The following is a 17,250-nucleotide window of genomic DNA, read 5'->3' as shown; positions in this document are numbered from 1 at the left end:
GGTGGTAAGGTAAGTCTAAGAAGTTGATTACACACCCACAATTAACGCCCATGTTAGTAAAAGAGTAAGAAAGAATGAAGAAGATGCAGAAGACACTGCAAAAGAGGGTGAAAGGCAGAAATGGAAAGATTAAGAGGTTTGCTAAGAAAAGAAAATTCAAGTTTCTTCTGGGCAGAGTTCCAATGTAACTGTTACATTTATCAAAAATCATGTGATAGGTATAACATCCTCCTTTATCAATTCCCCTTGTCCTGTTTTTCCTATTCTTACCGTTACCTCTCCTCTTTCATGAATTTCTGACATTTGGTCAATACCATTTGGAAACAACTGCTGCTGCTGAATTTCATTTAGAGATAGTGACACACACATCTGTGACTATGACATTTAACCTACTAAATATAAAAGTAAAAGAGCATATTAATAAATGCCATCGCCAGCCTAGGAATCAAGAGATTTGCTCAGGGTATACTGAGAATATTTGAAAACACAAATGTATTATAAACCTGAAAATACAGGCCCTACAGGAAATTATATTCTGTTTATATGGTAATTTATTCACCTTAAGTGAATACAAACACTGTATATATTTTATGGGTTTATAATTTTGGTAATTAATTCTTTAAGCTTTCATGCCACTATAGCTTCTCTGATTTGTCAAATTATTTTACATTCCATTAGAGTCATACATTACTGGGTGGGGACAATAAGTAATTTAGTCATACTGATTTATGTCAGAGAGTAAGTGGTATTATTTTGATGTCTGTGGTGAAATAAAGCACTGGGAATAAACAAGTGCTAATTTTGTTTCTGAGGTCTTAAATAATTGTTCAGTGTGGAGAAAATATACATGTAATTCAAATATCTCATTCCTATTAATGTGGAAGGAATTCTACATTAATGTAGAATTGAATCATTACCACTGTCTCATCCATTGGGCTTCAGAAGCATTTGCTAGGTAACTTCATTTATCTACAGCCAATTTAAACTTTGTGTAGCCTAAACTCATTGAACAATGGAATTTAATGCTTTGTAATAAACTGGGATTTTAAAAGGAGGGAAAAATTGTATTTGTTTTCTACTTCTTGACCTTGTAATGGAAGATTCTTACAGATCAGGAATTCTCCTTCACAGGAGAGATGTGACTTAGGATAAAAGAGTTGTTTATTGAGTTCCTTCTAAGTGATCTCTCAACTGTGCACAACTCCATATATCTTAATTGGATAGGGTCTAAGAAATGTATTTGTTTCTAATTACATATTAATGTGATTAACGTAAAGCCAACTACAGCATCCTATACCTGTGTCTAGGCTCAGAACATTTGTATCTTCTCTCAAATTTTAGCTTTTTAATGTTGAAATAGCTTAGGAGGAAAGAGCAGTAATGTGAGTGGGACACCACTCATTGTCATATTTCCTGCTAATATTCTAGGTAGAAGGAAAATTCTATCAACCATTTACTCAACTGTTTTCTATCATGTAACAACATATAATTAATAAAATATTATATAAGTCTGATTTAATCCTGCTGAAAATTCAGTTAGCCTATTTATTAATCTTACCAGGCCTGACAAGAAAGAGAAGGCATAATCAGAAAGTTATTTAAGAATAATTTAATGAAATACTATTTATAGCAGTAGATGCAGAGTTGAGTAGAACTAAAATGGATGGTAAGACTCCCAGGGACACACAATAACTAGAAGCTATTACCATACCTAGATTTAAGGGGGGAGAGTACTTTTATCAGAGCTTAGTAAGTGTTACAACCACGGAAGTGGGGCCACCTGAATGTCACTGGGGTCATAGAGAATGCAGCTACTGACCAACCAGTGGCGCAGCATTAACAGAGCAGGCAAAATGTGTACTAAACTCTCTCCACATATGCTTTGGCCAAAACTATAACCAGTGGACAAGGGATCTAAAGGTTAACCTCCTAAAGTACAGAGAAGTCAAAAAAGCCTGGAAACAGTTCTGCACAGCAAGTCAAGTCAAGTCATCACAGTAGTATACTGTAATTAAAACATAGTACAGATCTAAATACTAAACATTTGTGGTTAGAAAAGCTCAGACACATATTGGAACTCTCTTAATTAAAATTTGTTTCTTAAGGTTAAATCATTGCGTAGATTATTTTAAGAAATATGCAAATCATAGTTCAAACAATTTGAAAATTTATTATATGTATTTTACTTTCAAAAACAGCTATTTAATAGAAGAATAAAATGAACAGACTCATTGTTACTTCACAAGTTATCTCAGAGTCCATTCCTATAAAGAAAACAGACAATGGCATATATCCCTAAACTTACTGTAAGAACTCTATGTGGTCATTAAACAAAATATTTAGTAAAGAAATGTGATAAAATCTAAAATATGTGTTATCTAATATTGAAATATCACTATTGAAAATTTACTTTAGGCTATATGTCAGACCAATGTACTGGGGAGTCCTCTTACCACAAAATGAATGGATCCTGAATAATTAATAACCATTAAGTTGGATGAATCTGTATCTAAGAAAAAAGTGAGTGGTAAGCACGTGAAGATGATATGGTTTCCTTGAAGGATGTGGGATGTAGAAACAATGGTTACAGGTAGGCAAGGAAACACACACATGCACTCACACACACACACACACACACACACACACACACACATATTGAATTCTATATTCAGAAAGAAAAACATTATTCAAGTGTAAAAGAAAAATAAAAACTCTCTCAGACAAACAGAAACAGGATATTCATCGTTAACAAAGCTGCCCTTCAAAAAACGTTAAAAGAAATTCTTCAGGGAGAAATAAAATGATGTAGGTCAAAAACTGAGGGTCCATAAAGAAAGCAAGAATATTGAAGAAGGAATATATGAAGGTAAAATAAAATTTTTCATAGTTCTTATTCTTCAGATAAAAAAATCTGCTTAATGACAATAGTATGAATGTATTAAGTGCTTTTAGCATACAGCTGAATGAAATGAATGACAGTAATGCCTTAAGAGACAGGAGGGATGAACTGGAAATACTCTAAATTAAGGACCCTGCACTACACATGATGTGTGTTATTTGAAGGTGGATTTGGATTAGTTTAAAATGTATATTGCAAATTCTAAAGAAACCACTTCTAAAAAACACTAGAAATGAAGTAAAATTGATTTGCTAAGAGGGTACACAATAGGGAATTACATAAAATACTCAGTTAAACCAGGGAAGACAGAAAAAAGAGGGGAGATAACAATAGATATAGAAGTCATATCTTTTTCAAAAGTGGACTAATATCAGTTATAGAATGGAGATGACTACATTCATTTTTATAAGTGTAATATGTTGTTTTCAAGAGATAAGAATGAGGAACGATATACAGAATGAAGTTATAGAATGGAGATGACTACATTCATTTTTTTAGAAGTATAATATGTTGTTTTCAAGAGATAAGAATGAGGAATGGATATACATGAAGGATGGAAACATGCTCATAAAGAAAAAATAAGTTAGAAAAAACAATATTTTTTTTGTTTTGCCCAATAGGCATTATTTGGGATAGTAAATTTTATCACACAATAATACATGATTTAATTAATTAGATATTTTCATAGTTCTAAATGTTTAGTTAATAAGTCTTAACCAATTAACAATATAGTATATTGTTGATTGCTATTGACAAACCTCATATCTTCCCGATTTCAATACACCTCCCACAATTAGATGATAAAATAAATTGTCCAGTAGACAAACGTAAGTATCATTTGAAAATATTCTAATTAAATGAAAGATTTTGTTTTAAAAACATTCATAGAAATCAACAATGTGAAAATATGCATTTCAAGTTAGTCATGAATTATGTAAATAGAATAAAAATCATATATTTGAAATTCTAAAAACAATTTTAAACAAATTTAAGTAATTCATTTATTAAAAAATAATATGAATGATAAAAGGCAGACACTTAATGATAATGTAACTACAACAATAAAGACAGGATCAGTAGATATGCCTCCCTGATGCATATTGGAGGCTCCCAATAAAGTATAATAAGCCTGAGTGATGTAAGCAGTCTACCTTTCAGCCTCAAGTGCTAGCGGTTGTTATGCCTTAACTTTCTTAAAAATGCCTGGTTATAGCTGATTAAATAAGCATCATTTCAAATATGACACTCCAGTCATGGCTTTGGTTGCATAATAAGTTATTGCAACTATAAACTGTTTAGAAAGAGGACAGATTCTTATTAAACCTGTGCAAATAACCACGTTGCCATGGAAATACAAACACTCAAAAAGCGATTCCAAATTCTGGAGGGGTCAGGTAGGAAGAAAAAGATAAATGGTTCATTTCTATTTACAATAACATGGTCTACTACAGTTATGAGTTATGGATAGTTTAAGAGAAAGGTGTCCCTTGTATCCAGAAAACAAAATATTAAGACATCAGCAACATTTGAAAAAAAGCTGCAATCATCCCCCATAGGTTAATTTATTCCTTTGCAATTCTTGTTCCATTGGGTCTTGGGTTACTAATCTCATAGTCCCTTCTCAGTTAATGTTCTGGGTATTCTGATTCAGTTCAATGGTATGGTCTTAAAATTACTTAAGTGATGACATATGAAGCTGTACCAAAAGTACCTGGTATACTCTATTTCCACAGGACTCTGAGACAGTCCTTCTTTGTTGGAAATGCACTCTGGCAAGTAGCTGATTAATAAGCACTGTCATGGAAGCATCTATGTAAAAACAAAACAAACAAACAAACATCTACTTGAAGGTAGATAACAAAAGACTTAAAGTGGCTATAATTAAATTATGACTTGATGGTTTTCAAAAGTGAAAGATCTGTTAAGAGCTCATTACAAGAATAAAGCAATTGACAAGGGAATTAGTTTTCTGTGGAATGTCAGTCCAAAAAGTTTTAGACAAAATATTTATAAATATGATAAACTAATTTTCAAACAGTGAATATTATATCAAATTTATGAAAATGGATAAGCATATTCCTTACAGAGAAAAAATTCTTAAGTGTAAAATATAGTAATTGTGAGACATAATATATCATGAATATACTAAATATATAGCTAGAATATACCAAAAATATATCATCAAGTAAGGAGATACAGTAAGTCTGGAGTAGGTCATATATATATACATATACACAATATATATATATTTGTCTGTATATTAATAAAGTTTCATATGTTCATAGGTAAGTGAGGTAAATTCACAGTTGAAAACTAATGGCTTAGAATATACTGGATTCAAAGAAGTAAAGTTGTGATCAAGTTAATATTTTAAAAATATAATTGAATTTATAATTGATGACACTATAATGTTATATAATATAAGGAAAAGCAGCATCAGGACTTTGATAAATAGAAACACATAACTGAAATGAAGAAATTGACATAACTCTAGTAACTTCCCATGCAGCATACAAATTCTGAAATATTTATTTTACTAATATTTTATCAATCACATTTAACTTAAGAAAGGCTGAGCAACACATCTGAATACATGACCACTACCAAGAAACTTATCAATAGTAACATATCAAATAAGCCTATTTCTAGCATCTCTCTTTTTCAAAAGTAAAACAAAAAATCTATTCTGATGTTCCAGGAGTCCTCTGGGAAATCTTAAAAAGAGTTTTGGTTCAAAAGGTATAATTTAGGATGTGATTTTGAAAAGGCAAAATATTAAAATTTGTCAGGAACTTTGAACACTGGATTCAATAAGATCCTGGTTTATTAAGAAGCAATACTTAGCTAGCTATTCAATGAAAATGACAAAAGATATTAAAAGTAAATATAGGAGGCAACATGATTGTAAAGAAACTAAGCTCATTCAAAAGTGAGAAGTCTTTGCTTTCTCAAATAATATGATAAAGTCAACATAAAACACAGGAAATTGTCACAAAATTATTGCCTTTTATGCAGATTATTCAGAAGGTAAAGAAAAACCATTTTATAAGCTTTTATTAAAAGCAGACCAATAATCCAAGACTTTTTAAGAAAAATGAAAGGCAAGAATATCTAACTACTAATTTTGTAGTAGTATAATATTTGATACCAAAGGTATTTTTGAAAATCTTATAAGCTCATCAAATCTTAGCCAGTTTTGACCAAGAAAATTAAAAATCCCTTTCCATGAATCTTCTACAACTTTATATATCTACTCAGGCTTTATCCTACACTTTTCTCTGGTTCTGGAACACCCAGTCATTTCTCTTTAGGGCAAAACTACTTGTTTTTCCTTGGCAAAAAACACACCCATGTACTTTATATACAAAGTTGTTCCTTTCTGCTACTAATACTTCTATTCATATATATTGGTTATAGCTTACAACCACAGTATCTTCTCTTTCATGGAGAAAACTTAGAGATGGATAATAGTGAACTGCCATACACCAGCATTTTATAGCAGACTAGAAAAGCTTATGAATATACAATTCACACATTTGTATAGACACATGTGTCACCTATATTACAATTACTGTAAGTGGCAAAAATGAACAAGGACATAACCAACCCAAATATATGTACTCTATAAAAATAAGAGATAAACAATACATCATTTTTTAATATTACAAAGTTAGCAAAGAGATGGTGCTTACATGCAATTATATATTGCATTTTTATAAATAAATTTATAATTTTATGAAAGAATGTTCAAAGCAGCCACTCTAAATTCTTGTGATTTTAACATGATGTTTTTAAATTCAGTTAATGCAAATTTCCAAAGGCAATTTGAGTGTAACAGGTGTTTAATGTTTTGTTTTATTTTTGTTTTCTTCTTTATAAGCAGTGATGTTTTTGCTAAGCCTCATATAATTGTTATGTACTCAAAGCCAAATATCTGGAAATAGCTTTGGTATGAGAAAAACAGTTGACTACCAACCTCTTCATCTACCTTATCTGCAGGATTTACAACTGGTTCTGTATTTAAAATAATCACATAAGAACCCTGCAAAATCTATAAAAATATTATTTTGAACAATTTTATTACTTTTAAAAAAGTAAGCATATGTATTTGTTTCTTTTTTATTGAAAGAGAATTCCATTAATTTATGTTGTCCCAAGGTACAAATGGATCTCACAGGAACTATTAGAATTAATTTTTTCAAGTTTACAGCTGAGATGTTCACAAGCCATATCTAATAGTCTATCTTGGGAATAATAACTGGTAATGGGTATCCAAGGGAAATTATTGCCTGCTGCTGTGAATTCGGAGTGCCACAGGTGGTGTTCATCAATTGGATTGGTTTGGAGGAGAGTAGTAGTCTGAGCCAAAACTGCTTAAGCTTGATTTGTGGGACCATTGTCTCTGGATGCTTCAAACATAAATTGGTTACTTACAGCAATGACCTACAATTTTTTTTCAAGCAAACCAAAATGGTGCACGTATGAAAAGAAAACACAGATTTAGCATCATGTTTTTAATGTGTGACAGTGGAATGCCTTCAGGTTGTAGAAGAAACCCACTTTACGGCATATTTCTGAGTAAATATAAAGTATTTTAAATTAAGGTTACCAATGGATATTACAAGTCTCTGGTTTATTTTTGCATAGATTTAAAATAATTATTAACCAATTGCATTAATTAGTTAATTACTGGTATGTGTTCCTAAACATTTCAGGTGTCTGGTGAATTTATAAACAGCACTATTTGACTCTATTTTTGTTACTATTTATCACCCTGATTGAGGAAAATTTATGATTTATCATCAGTAAATTGCCTTATTATGGTCTGATGGCTCAATATATATAACTATATATATTTATATTTAGTTGGCTTTTCTTTAAAACATTAAAATTAGAGGTGATTATTTCAAATATTTCTGAACAGATATGTGTTAATTCCATGATTATAAATTTTTTTCAGAGAAAATATTTTAAACAAATATCAGGTCAGTTTGCTAATTTAAAGTAAATAAAATTTAAAGTACCAAATACAGTATCCCTATGATTGCTGATAATTTTACTTTAAATATAACTTTGAATTAGAAGAAACATTGAATACACACATGTTATAGTATGAGAACTGAAAAACTGGAGTACTTGCAGACTGAAAAAACAAAGAAAACAAACAAAAAGTGGAAAGTCCAATTTGGATAAGATGTTGATTCCCATTTACCTCTGCCCTCATATCCATTCATGCCAAATTAATGCAAAGCTAATTAAATTTTGTTCTGAGGTCTAAGATAATTTTGGACTGCTTTCCAGAGGTAAACTAAGTACATTGTGATTGGAAGCTATTTCAAATATGATGTAAAATAAAAGAGAAAAATGAGAATGTTAGAACAAATTCAGAGGGTAAGCAAAAATTCAAAACAGAAGGAAGAAAAGGTTAAAATCCCATGAGTGATTTTAGTGAACTTCTTCACATGCTATTTTGTAAAATTGATTCCTAATGAGTTATTTATATGACCCACTTGCATGTTGAAAAAATGAAAATACCATTCTTGCCATTCAAATAATTTGCTTTTAAGATAGGTATATAATTTGAGATTTATCTGAGTTGTATAAAGTCAAAATAGATGTAATGAAAACAAAATGCACTGAGATTTTCCTACAAGAAAAAAAAAAACTTGAGACAATATTTTCTTACAGGGTGGTTAGTGCAGTTTCTCAGAAGTGCTTAAAGTACTACCACAGCTATAACATGATTTAGTCAACATTAGTGAAGGATATTGAATTAGGAAGGAATAGAAATTTTCAAAAAACATTTTGATTACTGGAAAGGGAATTTACTCACAACAACCCTGGGGTCTAATGGTAGTGTCCCCATGAAATACTTATAAATGTTTTCACAAAAATAAATTGTAAAAGGATATTAGTAACATAGTTTTAGATAAATACTAATTTATCAGAGTCCAGTCAGAAAGAAACTTCTCTGAGTATTTAACAAAGAGGAAACTTAATGCAGAGAAGTACTGATGTGATAGCTTGAGAAATTGAATCAGTGTCTGTGAAGCAATCCAGACACAGAAGTCAGGGTACTTCTTCAATTCCTAGGATCTAGGGACAAGTGGAGGATGGAGTGTTACAAGAGCCCAGAAGCCAGAGTCACTTGCAGAAGCAAGTGACAGACCTACCTGGCAGGAATTATGCTATAGACTGAGTTCATATGTTGAAGTTAATATGAACTTCCTACAAACCCCTAAATTCATATGTTGAATTCTAGTCCCTAGTATAGTAGTATCTGAAGATTGGGGCCTTTGAAGATTATTAGGTCATGAGAATAGAGCCCTCATGAATGGTGTTAGTGGCATCACAAAAGAGACCCCAGAGAGCCCCCTCACCCTTTCAGGCATTTGTGAACTCAGGGAGAAAGAGAGTCATGTATGAATCAGGAAGTGGGCTCCCACCAGATACCGAATTTGCTGGTGCTTTGATCTTGGAATTCCCAGGCTTCAGAACTGAGAGAATCATCATTGTTTAAGCCACCAGACTGTGGTATTTTTGTTATAGAGGACCCAACAAAGACAACCTACAACCACAGAACTTTCCCAGCTACTGCTAGAGATGCAGTGGAAGGCAAAGAAGGAGGGAGAAATCCATGGACGCCCCTCTTCATACTCCCCAACTTCCCACACTTGCCTTCTATTGACCAAATGCTGCCACATGCCAGCTGAAATGAGAGAAGTCTGTTCATCCTGAGATACAGTACAAAGCAGAACGACAGGACTGTTACTGAGGAAACAGAAGCACAGCTCCAGCAGAGGTATAAAAAACACACAATATTGGGAAAGGTGGGAAGAAATTTTAGGTAAGGTAGTAAAGGAAAGCCTTTCTGAGCAAAAAATACTAACATGATTCTTTCAAGGTTTTCCAAATTTTACTTAGCTGTTCTTTCATTGTTGGATTGGTTCAAAGTTCTGGTCTCAGAAACCGCTGTAGATGAACCTAATTTTCTTTTGTTTCCTTTCCTCAATTCCTTCCTCACATATTATAAAACTGCTGGGTCAATTTATTAAGAATCTTTATATATATATTATAAAAGCATTTCCAAAAACAGATTTATCAATTTATGCTCCCAACAAATTAAGAATGTGTCAAACTTCTAAAACTTCAGTGACACTGGACTTTTTTTATCACTGACTTAAATATATACAATTGAGAGCCAAACCCTGCTCCAGGTGTATAAAATACACTATGCCCATAAAGAATTGAAGACTCTATCAAATCAAAGGAATATTTTTTAAAAATTGGAAACTGCGTATTTCAAGGTTCTGGCATAAGTAGGAGATAGGATATTTATCCAGTTCTGAATATAGAATGTTAGAATGTTAAAATGTTAAAGGACAGTCCTCTATAAAATTACAGTCCCAAACTTCAGTTGTGAATTACTTCTAAAATTCACTATTGTACAGGACAGCTCTTTGGGATACGTTACAAAAGAATTCCCTATAGTCAAAGAATGGTGCCTCTCTAACTTTTCAACTGTGTCAATATCAGGACAATTAATATAGTGTTATTAGTAACTTCTAGTCAACATAATAGTGTTGATTCTCTCTTATTAGAGGGTGGTTAAGGATTTAGTGAGATACACATTTATTTCCCTCAGCAGTGAAAGCTTTTTGATTTGCTGGCTCCTGTAGATTTAACCAATAACTGCAGCTGACCTTTATTTCAATGCATGGCTCCCTGTTCATCCATAGTGAAATGTACCATGTTGGTAATCATTTTCTTTTGAAATCATTTTAGTTCTTCAAAAGGGTAAGTTTTAAAGAGCAGGGACAACTCCCCTTAGGAATACTTAGAGGCTGTTATAGACTGCCTTTCATACTATTCAACCTTTTACTTACAAAGGGCTCTTTTAAACTCCAAGTCTCACACCAACTGCATCAAAGAGAGTATGAAACAATGCCATCTGTCAGTCATTTCTTTGCAGTGGTTGAAAGGACTCCCATTATTAGCTGCATGTTTGAAAGTAAACCTGAAGAGATAATGTCACTGAAGTAGGTGCTTAAAAGGAACTTCCCAGTAAATTGGATTTATATAATTTAGATAATATTTGTGCCTAAATTGGTAAAGCCACATAATATATTAAGAGGGACAGAATGTGCTATAAATCCAAAGGACATTCATTGCTCCAATTTCCTAATTCAGAAATGTTTTGTCTTAATGATAAGTATTCTATGCAAGTTTGTAGCTTCATTTGTACTTCTGGATCACCGTATTGTACCTTTTGCATTCCCCTATGAATCTGAGATTTTGATCCTACTTTATGTAAATGTAATGTTTATTCTGACTGTGAAAATAAAGGCAATTACTTGGAGAAAATTTTCCTACTAGGAAAAAGTGATGAGGAATAAAGCTTGCTTTGGGTTAGGAAAAGCTACTATAGACTGTCTCTTTTAAATTGATTAAAAAGAAAAAAATGGTGAAAATATAAATCCCATCCCTTGGATACTGTGTTCCTACTCATGTTCATCTAGAACAGCACCATTTTACTTGCTTTAATTAACTTACTTGTCAGATGAAAGAGAGTTTGAAGTATCTCCAAGCTGTGATTGAGAGTTTTGTCTTGTATGTAGCATGGTCATGACTGAGATAGAATTTCAACTGGAGGCAGAGTAATATGTACAAATCAAGTCATGGAGTCAGAACGACAAGGTAAGCGTAAGAAGTGCAGTCATGGGGCCAGTTTAGTATAGATCACGGAGGATTTTGGACATAGGCAGAGCAGAAAGTGGTCTGTATGAGTTTTAAGACTTGAGTCCATGAACAGGGGTCAAATTTTAACTTAGTAGTTAATCTGAATTACACGCATTAAATATGAATTAACTACAATTCTAATTGCTAATGATGAACAAATAAATTTTCATTCTGAGAATGCATATCAGTGACAGACACAATATATTGCTAAGGATCCATAAACATGCCATATGAACAGATCAGAATTATTAAACTTGGAATTTTGACAAAAAAAATTTTGGGAAAAACTTAAAAAATCTTTTTCTTTATTGAGGTAACTTGATTTATAACATTATATAAGTTTCACGTGTATAGCATTATATTACTGCTTCAAGGAGCTCACCACCAAAAATTTTGTTTCCATCCATCACTGTACACTTGATCCCCTTTACCCGTTTCACCCCACCCCCACCCCCTGGTAAACACTACTCTGTTCTCTACATCTACGTGTTTGTTTTTGTTTGGTTTGTCAATTTTAGTTATCTTTTCAAAGAATCAGCTCTTAGTTTCATTGATATTGTCTACTGTCTTTTTAGTCTTTATTGCATTTATTTCCACTCTGATTGTATTATTTTCTTTCTTCAACTAACTTTGGGCTTCATTTGCGCTTCTTCTAGTTCTTTTAGTTGTAAGGTTAGATTGTTTATTTGAGATTTTCTTGTTTCTCAGGGTAGGGCTTTGTAGGTTAATATCCTTTTTCTCCCTGCTGTCTTTAAAATTCTTTTTTGTCATTGACTTTTGACAATTTTAATATGTGCATCATAGAGAATGTCTTTTTGCATTGAGGTAATTAGATGTTAGCTTCATGAACTTGTATATCAAGTTTCCTCCCCAAGTTTGGGAAGTTCTCAGTTATTATTTTATTAAAATAAACTCTCTGCTGTCTTTTCCCTCTCTTCTCCCTATGGGATACCCAGACAGTCCGTTTCCTAAAATGTCAGATAGATCTTGTAGAATTTCTTCATTTTATTTTACAACTTATTTCTCTTTCCTCTTCTACTTGTATCAGTTCTAGCTTTCTATCTTCAAGCTCACTAATTCTTTTATACAATATGCTCTATTTCCAGTGCTTTATAATACATTTTTCATCTTGTTTATTGAGTTATTCAGCTCCAGAATTTCTGTTTGGCTTTATTTTAGAGTTTCAATCTCTTTGGTAAAGTATTTCAACAGTTCATTAATTTTATTCCTGAGCTCATTAAACTGCCCTTCTGAGTTTTCTTGTAGCTTATTGAGTTTCTTCATGACAGATATTTTGAATGTCCCATCAGTTATATTTCAATATTCTGTGATTTTAAGTTTGGTGTCTGGGGATTTGTCATTTTCTTTCTGTGCTATAGTGTTTCTGTGGTTCTTCCTGGGGCTTGCTGAACTGTTCCTAGGCTGGTGCATTTGGAGTTTAAGTTGGCAGTTGGCATTCTTTCTTTTGTTTTCCAGCAGATGGCGCAATTACACAAGATTTTGGTTTCTTTTACCTGACCTGCCTAGGGTTATGCTTGAGAGTGGCACTTTCCATCCACCACTGTCTCTGTAAGAAGTGTGACTCCATGCCTTTATCACCTCTTGTCCTCTGGGGTCCTGGCTGTGTTGCTTCTTCCAGAGCCACTGCCATCGCCAGGATGGTGGGCAATTCCCTTGCCTCTGGGATTCCCTGTGTTGCTGGCGCAGTCTGTCACTGTGTGTGTGGGGAGGGGGAGGCTAGTGGTTCGGGGGGGAGGCAAGTTTGCTCAGGCACCTCTACCATAGTGTTGTGGTAAAGAATTAATATGAGAAATACATAATCAAGTACATACATATGAAAAGTTACCAATAAAATCTACCATATCATAATCCCGTCTCAGTTAATGTTCTGGATATTCTGATACAGTTCAATGGTATGGTCTTAAAATTACTTAAGTGATGACATAAGAAGCTGTACCAAAAGTACCTGGCATACTCTATTTCCACAGGACTCTGAGACAGTCCTTCTTTGTTGGAAATGCACTCTGGCAAGTAGCTGATTAATAAGCACTGTCATGGAAGCATCTATGTAAAAACAAAACAAACAAACAAACACCTACTTGAAGGTAGATAACAAAAGACTTAAAGTGGCTATAATTAAATTATGACTGATGGTTTTCAAAAGTGAAAGATCTGTTGAGAGCTCATTACAAGAATAAAGCAATTGACAAGGGAATTTGTTTTCTGTGCCATGTCAGTCCAAAAAGTTTTAGACAAAATATTTATAAATATGATAGACTATATTTTCAAACAGTGAATATTATATGAAATTTATGAAAATGGATAAGCATAATCCTTACAGAGAAAAAATTCTTAAATGTAGTATATAGTAATTGTGAGACATAATATATCATGAATATACTAAAATATAGCTAGAATATACCAAAAATATATCATCAAGTAAGGAGATACAGTAAGTCTGGAGTAGGTCATATATATATATATATATATATATATACACAATATATATATTTGTCTGTATATTAATAAAGTTTCATATGTTCATAGGTAAGTGATGTAAATTCACAGCTGAAAACTAATGTTGTAAGGTTTGCAGGCTCTGACACTGCGGATGGGTGTCGGGGCCTGGGTCGTGGGCATCTCAACATCTGGAGGGATGGGATCCCAGACCCGACAGCCACTGCTGCGTGGTTATCTGTGCCTGTGGGTCCCACTGCAGCTGGGAGGCCCGAGTCGTGTGTGCTGCCTACCCTGATGCTACTGGGTTCTCTGAAGCGCTGGGCTCAGCTGTCATGGTCAGAGGAATGGGACTGCAGGCACCTACTCCATCATTCCCTCGGTTTTGCCTCCTCTGTGTGTTCCAGTTCACCCATGTTAAATGTACTGATGTGTGGAATTCTCCAGCTTCGTGGTGTGTTGGGTGGAGGCACATTTGTTGAGTTGTCAGTTTTTTACTGTTTGTAGATTGAAGGGATAGAGAAAGGTAACTTTTCACTCCACACGTTGCTGACCTCAGTACTTGAGAAGAACTTGTTAAGAGAGAATAGATGGAAACAGAAAGTTCGTTTACAATTGATTTATAAAATCACACGTTTTTTTTTTTTTCTGGCCGTGCTGCGTGGCTTGTGGGATCTTTTGTTCCCCGACCAGGGATTGAACCTGGGCCCTTGACAGTGAAAGCATGGAGTCCTAACCACTGGACTGCCAGAGAATTACCCCTAAGATCACACCATTTTAACGGCGTTTATAATACTGAATAATGGCACTGTTTGGGGTAAAGTAGAATCATCCAAGTCTAGAGTTTTCAACAAAGATCACATAAGAATGAAGCACTCACTCTATTTCAACAAATCTAGAGCCACATGAGAAAAACCAACATAGATGCAGAAAACTACAATGTAGTTTAACAATAACTATATAAACGTATAGGTAAAAGCATAGCTGCTGAGACACTAACCTAGTTTTGATTGTTCAAAGAACATTTGAACAGGTACTCTAGTGTTTACTCCATTTATATTAATCCAGTATAGGTCAAATTGCAAGAATACGTCAGAAGTTATTTCCTGAGTTTTCTAACTAACCCCACTTGGATGAAACACTACATTAATCCAGGTTATATTGAATTTTATTTCTAATTCATCATGATTAAATGAACCATCAGTGTTATATTGCAAAATATTTAGATGATAATCAGTAAATGTATTTATATGCAGATGTTTAAGTTGTGAACAAATTATCCTGATGGAAAAAGTATAAATCCTATGTACGTGATAGTAATTATATTTTTGCATAATAATTTATTCATTTATTTTTTATCCATATATCTATACATTCATTTTAAAATATTTATTAAGCAGCTGTAATATTATAAGCACTTTCTACAAGATGGGTGCAAAACACAAATTGTCCCTGACTTCTATGGAATTTAGGTGTAAAGGGTAAAGTGCATAAAATGGACACAAATAAATGTGTACCTAATGCATGTTTTGAAATAGATGTATTAAAAATGCACTTTAATGTAAGTGATGATGGAAAACTATCTCTCAGAAACATCCGTCCTTTGTTCCTACAATGTCTTGGCTTTGGTAACTTTACCAAGTAATTAGTCAAAAGAGGCTGAGATTAAATTCACTTAATTTGCTCATGCAGTATTAAATTAAGGCAAATATCAGCAGGACTTGAAAAAACAGGTTGAGGCCATACTGCAATATTGACTTCAATTGTACCCCTCACATAGAGTTGCTAACTGTAGCAAATAAAAATACAGAATATCCATCTAATTTGAATTTCACATAAACAGTTGTTTAATGTGAGTATGCCCCATATGTTACATAGGGCGTACCTATGTAAAAAAAAATTATTTGTTTTTTATCTGATAGTCATATTTAAATAAGTGTCCTGTGCTTTTTTTTGTTTTTTTTAAATTAATTTATTTATTTATCTATGGTTGTGTTGGGTCTTCGTTTCTGTGTGAGGGCTTTCTCTAGTTGCGTCAAGCAGGGGCCACTCTTCATTGCGGTGCGCGGGCCTCTCACTATCGCGGCCTCTCTTGTTGTGGAGCACAGTCTCCAGACACGCAGGCTCAGTAATTGTGGCTCACGGGCCCAGCCGCTCCGCGGCATGTGGGGTCCTCCCAGACCAGGGCTCGAACCCGTGTCCCCTGCATTGGCAGGCATTTCTCAACCACTGCACCACCAGGGAAGCCCCAGTGTCCTGTGTTTTATCTGGCAAGTTTATCCCCAGGGTCTCCAAACTAAAGTAGCTGAACAAATCACATATCATCTGGGACTACCTTAGAAATCCAAGTGACTTGCTTTTTAAGTTTTTGTATTGATATTTCTCTTGTCCCAAGGCATTAATCCAGGTACAGAAGGATATATTAACAATGCATAGACTTTTCCTTGGACTAGGGAAAGGAATTTCTAGGGAAATTCTGTCATCTATTAAAACCATAATCAGAAAATTAAGATTAACCTGAATGACTTCCACGGCCAAGGTGAGAGAATTAAACACTTCAGCCAAAGAAAGGGACACATTTCTTACCACTTTTTTTTTCCTTTGGTTTAGGATTTTTTTTTCTAACACCTTTATTGTAGTAAAATTGCTTTACAATGTTGTGTTAGTTTCTGCTGTATAACAAAGTGAATCGGGTATACATATACATATATCCCCATATCCTCTCCCTCTTGCATCTCCCTCCCACCCTCCCTATCCCACCCCTCTAGGTGGTCACAAAGCATGAGTTGATCTCCCTGTGCTATGCGGCTGCTTCCCACTAGCTATCTATTTTACGTTTGGTAGTGTATATATGTCAATGCCACTCATTCACTTTGTCCCAGCTTCCCCTTCCCCCTCCCTGTGTCCTCAAGTCCATTCTCTACGTCTGCATCTTTATTCCTGTCCTGCCCCTAAATTCTTCAGAACCAATTTTTTTTTTAGATTCCATATACATGTTTTAGCATACAGTATTTGTTTTTCTCTTTCTGACTTACTTCACTCTGTATGATGACACTAGGTCCATCCACCTCACTACAAATAACTCAATTTCGTTTCTTTTTATGGCTGAGTAATATTCCATTGTATATATGTGCCACATCTTCTTTATCCGCTCA

This window comes from Physeter macrocephalus, chromosome 13, assembly GCF_002837175.3.
Source record: "Physeter macrocephalus isolate SW-GA chromosome 13, ASM283717v5, whole genome shotgun sequence".
In the NCBI taxonomy this organism is placed as follows: domain Eukaryota; kingdom Metazoa; phylum Chordata; class Mammalia; order Artiodactyla; family Physeteridae; genus Physeter; species Physeter macrocephalus.
Note: the sequence above shows the minus strand (reverse complement) of the source record.